This window comes from Aethalodelphis obliquidens, unplaced genomic scaffold, assembly GCF_003676395.1.
Source record: "Aethalodelphis obliquidens isolate GAN/ISIS:26980383/991018 unplaced genomic scaffold, ASM367639v1 scaffold52, whole genome shotgun sequence".
NCBI classification, from domain to species: Eukaryota; Metazoa; Chordata; class Mammalia; order Artiodactyla; family Delphinidae; genus Aethalodelphis; species Aethalodelphis obliquidens.
Genome location: NW_020837996.1, coordinates 15,227,422 through 15,233,491, shown reverse-complemented (window position 1 = coordinate 15,233,491; position 6,070 = coordinate 15,227,422). Strand labels below are relative to the sequence as shown.

General features: G+C 39.0%; 1 long non-coding RNA gene across 1 annotated transcript in view; it reads left to right on the top strand.

The window, feature by feature from the left end:
• Positions 1–2,853: 2,853 nt before the first annotated feature.
• The window catches only part of LOC113608281 (uncharacterized), a 26,131-nt gene continuing 22,914 nt past the window's right edge, over positions 2,854–6,070 (top strand). The window contains exon 1 of the long non-coding RNA XR_003428292.1: positions 2,854–4,511. This is a non-coding gene — a long non-coding RNA (uncharacterized LOC113608281). The remainder of the gene's footprint in view (positions 4,512–6,070) is intronic.

Here is a 6,070-nt window from a genome sequence, read left to right as displayed (position 1 = left end):
TGAAAACGTCTTAATTATGAGGCTCAATTTAAATATTTAAGGATCGAATAGAATTTTTTAAAGCATTTCATTGGCACATTTTCCCAGTGTGAAAAGTAGTTTATTATTCCAAGGTAAGGAAGGCTTTATCCTTTTTAAAAAACTGAACACTTAAAACTATTTATATAGGTTGATAAAGAGCAAACATTTTCTAAATCAGTATAAACTGAACTGCAAAAATTAGCAAGCCTCAGGAAGCAAAGCAAAGTAGGTTCTAAAAAAAATATATTTTCTGCCATTAGGTGGTGCCCAAACCAAAGTTTATTAGCAGGTATGCTAAATTAAGCAGTCCTAGGAGAACATTGTCAGCTTATTGAAATCACATGTCTTTGTGTGGTTAATACATTCATAGAGTGTGAGAATTTTAGTGTGTCTTATGTGTCTCATAATTTATTGAACAGATCTATCTCTGTATTTCTATGTATGTGGCGTACACAGCAGAACGAGGAGATGACTTAATTCAGATGCATGTTTTAGTGAAATAGCAAATTAATTTTATGATGTATATGTTCCAGACTTGCAAACAATTAGTGCCTAATAAAGTATATTTAATCTAAAAACTGCAGAACATCATTAAATCTTTGATTTAGAAGGCAGTTTGAGACCTGGTAGCCCCTCAGGTCCTTTATGAAAATCAAGTTACTGGATTAATGATAGCTGTAGGATTTACTCAGTTTTAAAGGTAAAGAATAGATAAGCAGGTCATTACAGTAAGGAACTGCAACATGATCTTCATTCATAGAAAGGAAAATGGTTGTCTTTTGGGAGGACGTGGAGCTGTGTGGGAATAGGGATTGGTAAGGAAGGGTATGTAAAACAACAACAACACATGGGAAAATGCAAATTATATAGGGTTTTTCTTGGTTTTTTAATGAGTTAGTTGCCAAGAATAGTAATAAAATATGTGAATAGTGAATAAACTGGTTGAGCATTTTTCTCATCCCAAGCAATCAACAGAACTCTCTCAAGGAACAGATTGTTAGTTTTCCCTAAAGTATTGATATATCAAAATTTATTAATCTGGGCTTCCTTGGTGGCACAGTGGTTAAGAATCTGCCTGCCAATGCAGGGGACACGGGTTCAAGCCCTGGTCCGGGAAGATCCCACGGAGCAAATAAGCCGCAGAGCAAATAAGCCCGTGCACCACAGCTACTGAGCCCGTGTGCCACAACTACTGAAGCCCATGCACCTAGAGCCCGTGCTCTGCAACAAGAGAAGCCACCGCAGTTAGAAGCCCGTGCACCGCAACGAAGAGTAGCCCCCACTCACTGCAACTAGAGAAAGCCCGCGTGCAGCAACGAAGACCCAATGCAGCCCCAAATAAATAAAACTAAAAAAAAAAATTATTAATCTTATTAGCTGGAATAGCAGCCCAAGTGGTGTCTCTAGAGATTAAGTGCTTAGATATTTATGTAAGGATATGCTGGGTTTAATTTTATTTTTGGCTGCGTTGGGTCTTCGTTGCTACGCTTAGGCTTTCTCTAGTTGCGGAGAGCAGGGGCTACTCTTCCTTGTGGTGCGCGGGCTTCTCATTGCAGTGGCTTCTCTTGTTGCGGAACATGGCCTCTAGGCGCACGGGCTTCAGTAGTTGCGGCACACGGGTTCAGTAGTTGTGGTGCACGGGCTTAGTTGCTCCGTGGCATCTTCCCGGACCAGGGCTCAAACCCGTGTCCCCTGCATTGGCAGGTGGATTCTTAACCATTGCGCCACCAGGGAAGCCCGATATACTGGTTTTTAGAATTGCCTTGGAAAAGCTGTGTGGGGCTGTGTGGGAATGCTAAGTATATAGAGCTTAAGGAGAAATCCTTGAAGATTAGTTGGATAGATTTATCAGAGACCTCTGAGAAACTAATGCATCTTAACAATTGAAACAGAAATCAGTATCAGGCATCCCGTAGATTTAGAAAAGGGTGTCAATCATTTAATGTCAGCGAGGTTCCACGTAGAACGTAAAATCTTAAAAACCTCCCATGCTAATGATTTTTTAAAACTCTGGATGTAAGCAAGCACTTCTTAAATGCTAGTATAAGGATATTTCCTGATACACAGTGTTACTTATTAAAACACTGATTTCCTTCTGAAAAGCTTTAAAAGTTGAACCTGTAGTTTGTATTGATAAAAACTATGGGAAACCAGTCTTTAAAAATACCAAAAACAAAGATATTTCCATAAGTCAATATTGCCACAACAAACACAGATTAGATTGTGTATAATTTGTGATGCTAAAGGCCAAATTGATGACTTTTCAGGAATATATAGATTATCAAAATGAAGTTATTTTTGATTGAATGCCAATCACTTAATTCTATTTACAGTTCTTTTTTATGTTTCACTCATTATAATGCCTTTGAGATTTTTTTATTTGAAGTAGAGTTGCTGTACAATATTTTATGAGTTACAGGTATACAATATAGTGATTCACAATTTTTAAAGGTTATACCCCATTTATAGTTATGAAATATTGGCTATCTTCCCTGTGTTGTATAATATATCGTTATAGCTTATTTTATACCTAATTGTTTGTAACTCTTACTCCCCTACCCTTATATTGCCCTCCTCCCTTCCCTCTCCCTACTGGTAACCACTAGTTTGTTCTCTGTATCTCTGAGTCTGCTTTTTTTGTTGTTATATTTACTAGTTTGTTGTATTTCTTAGATTACACATATAAGTGATATCATAAACTATTTGTCTTTTTCTGTCTGACTTGTTTCACTTAGCATAATGCCCTCCAAGCCCATCCATGTCGTTGCAAATGGCAAAATTTCCTTCTTTTTAATGACTGAGTAGTATTGCATTGTATATCCATTCATCATTCATTGTATATTCCATCTTTATCCATTCATCTGTTGATGGACGCTTAGGTTGCTTCGAAAAGATATGTGCACTCCAGTGTTCATAGTTGCATTATTTACTATTCCCAGTTCTTAATTCCCTGGAGTACTTTAGATTGCTATCACTTCTTGTTGTATAATTTGTAAGGAGAACAGTGATGATTTCCGAGATGAGGCCTTAAGAGGAAAGGGCAAGCGATTTGTCAGAAAAACACTTGGGGAGAATCCCTCCTTATGAGTGGTGGTACCTTGGGCAAGTGTCTCTAACTCTTTGAACTTTTCCTTCTTCACAAAAGTGCTAATGCTATAACCCATAGGCTGTTGCAAAGGTCAAATGAGACAATGTTTAAGCACTTTGAAGCAGCAAAGTCTTGTGTGAATTAGATGTTATTAAAAGTAGTTTAGAGCATGTGGCTATGATTGAACTATATCATTGAAATTATAATTAACAGGAGTGTAGTATTAAAAGGAAAACTTTTCTTAAGTATATTTTTTACAAATATTACCTTGGCTTTCTAAGAGTTCTAAACAATCAAGGAAAGTAGAATGAGGAAACTCTTATGATCTAGATGTTTTTGTAAATATCCAAATGCTTTTAAGTCTGCAAATGCCACTTAATAATGGTCTGGATGGAAGATCTGCTGCCACCCCCCGCCCCATAGGGGTGTATATGTTTGAAAATTTCACAGTGTTGTAATACGTCTTGTATAGTGGAATATTAACATTATTTTAATCTGTTCACTGAAATTAGAAGCTTGCTAATTTTGCCATGCTATGTAAAAAATAACAAATCGTTCCAAAGCAATGCATTTTTTAAAACATCTTTTTTTCTTAGAAAGATACACTAAGGTAAATACTAGTTTTTTCCCCGACAGCCTTGGCAGAATAAACTGTCTATGCAGGAACCAGGCAATCAACATTTAACTTGTATTTGTTAGTACCTACTGTGTGTTTCAGTCATGTTCTTCAGAGGTAAGCAACAAGATTCTCTACTCTCAAAGAGTGTATATTCCAATAAGGAAAACAATTAAAAAATTTTTTTCAAAGAGTGAGAAGTGCTATAAATAGTAATATGATAGAAAGTGTGAGGGGTGGTGGAGTTGTAGAGTGGTGATTGACAATAGCGTGTGCTAACATGGGACAACCTGAACGGTAAGAGGCATCGCTCACAATATGATGAAGAAGAGTATCGGACAAAGCTAAGAGCAAGTGCGAGACCTTAAGGCAGGAACAAGATGGGCAGATTCAGGGACTAGTGGGAGGCAAGCGGTGATGAGAGCTGAGAATGGAGAGGGTGGCAGAGCCCATGGGATAGGTAGGATTCTGTAGGTCATTGTAAGTAACCTGGTGAATTCTGAGTGACTAAGTGAAATGGGAACAAGTGAAAGGTTTTAAGGAAATGACAATTTTTAAACAATCTAATTGAGATATAATTTACGTACTCTTAAGATTCATCCATTTGAATTCAATGTGCAGTTCAGTGGTTTCTAACATTTACGGAGTTGTGCAACAATCACCATGATCTAATTTTAGAACCTGATTTGTTGTTTAAAAGATCATCCTGGCTTTTGTGTGGAGAATGGATTATAGAGGAGTGAAAGTATAAAGGACAAGATCAGGAGGCTACTGATGTTAACCCAGGTGAGAGATTTTCAAAGTGACCGAAGGAAAGTTGGCATTTTTTCACTCCTTCATTGCCTCATTTCCCAACTACCTGTTGAGCCCCTGTTTTGTGCTGAGCCCTATGGCAGGAACCAGATCTCCAGTGATGAAGATGATGTTAGCCGTGATCCGCCCCGCCCTGTGGAGTATGCAGCAGTGCATGGACTGTGTCTCCTCGCAGGTTTGATGAGGCTGCTTATCTCACCACACTTGCAGGGAGAGTCTCTGAGTGCAGCCTGCTAAAACAGACTTGTCTTATGTGACATGTAATCACGGCAGTGACACCCCACCACGTTTGCCATGTTCTGTCAGAGTCAAGTGACAGGTCCCTCCCACACTCAGGGGAGGAGATTACACAAATGTGTGAACACCAGGAGGCAGAATCATTGAGTTATTTTATGGTCTTTCTGCCACAGTCCCTGAGCCTAATCTGTAAACTTGGTATAAAAATAACCTATTTCACAGGGTGGTTATGTGGATTCAGAATGAGGTGTATAGCAAACTCAGCCCTTTGGACTTCACCACTTGCTAAGAGATTTCATTTGAAGAATAGAGAACTCACATATCAAAGTCAACATATAAAGAGCCTTTCTCACTTCACCCGCCACCCACGGTGAAAAAGCCCTCTGTGCTGTCCAGAAGTGGACCCAGGATGGAGTGTCCAGCATGAGTGTGAGTGGCCTGTGACAGTGTCGGGAGAGTGCTCAGGAAGATAGATCAGTGGCCCCACCCCTTCTGTTTCTCTGGGGAGTCGCAGTGAGAACATCCCCTTCTAGCCATTTAATACACAGGCAGCCAAGAAAATCATTTACAGAGTATTTTGCTTTCGTGCTCAATATACTGCCACTTCTTCCCAGTATCTAATGGGGTTACAGTGTGTGCCCTAAATCTGTGGCTGACTTCTGCCAGATATTTCCTTAACTCCCAATCCCTTGAACCCCTTCCTCCGGCCTTCTGGGGGCTCATATCCTGCAGACTGATTCAAAGGTGCTGTGTTACAATCAGATCTTTCAGAACATGCACTTCTATAAAGTTTTTGACATTTTAGTCAAAGCAAAAACAAAAAATAAGCCTGAACTTATTCCCCTCTACTGGGGGGATTAATGAAGGAACACTTAAGCACTATTGTATGTATCACTCAACTTTAAAAGACATTTTTTTTGGTCTACTTTATTGGTTTTGTTTTTTTGTTTTTTTTCCCCTTGGCAGTGAGAGTGCGAAGTCCTAACCACTGGACCTCCAGGGAATTCCCAAGACATCTTTTTTTAAAAAAAGAATATGAGACTGTTAATATTCTTTCTTTTCCCCTAAATGGTTCTTTGCTCAGAGAGGAATGGATATGCATCATTGTTTTGGAGGATTTGTTTAGTTAACGTTAGACCTAGTGGTTAATTTTTTTTTTTTTTTTTTGGCCTTGAGGCTTGTCGGATCTTAGTTCCCAGACCAGGGATTGAACCACGTCAGTGAAAGCGCTGAGTCCTAACCACTGGACCACCAGGGAATTCCCTAGACCTAGTGGTTTAAAAGATCTTTAATAG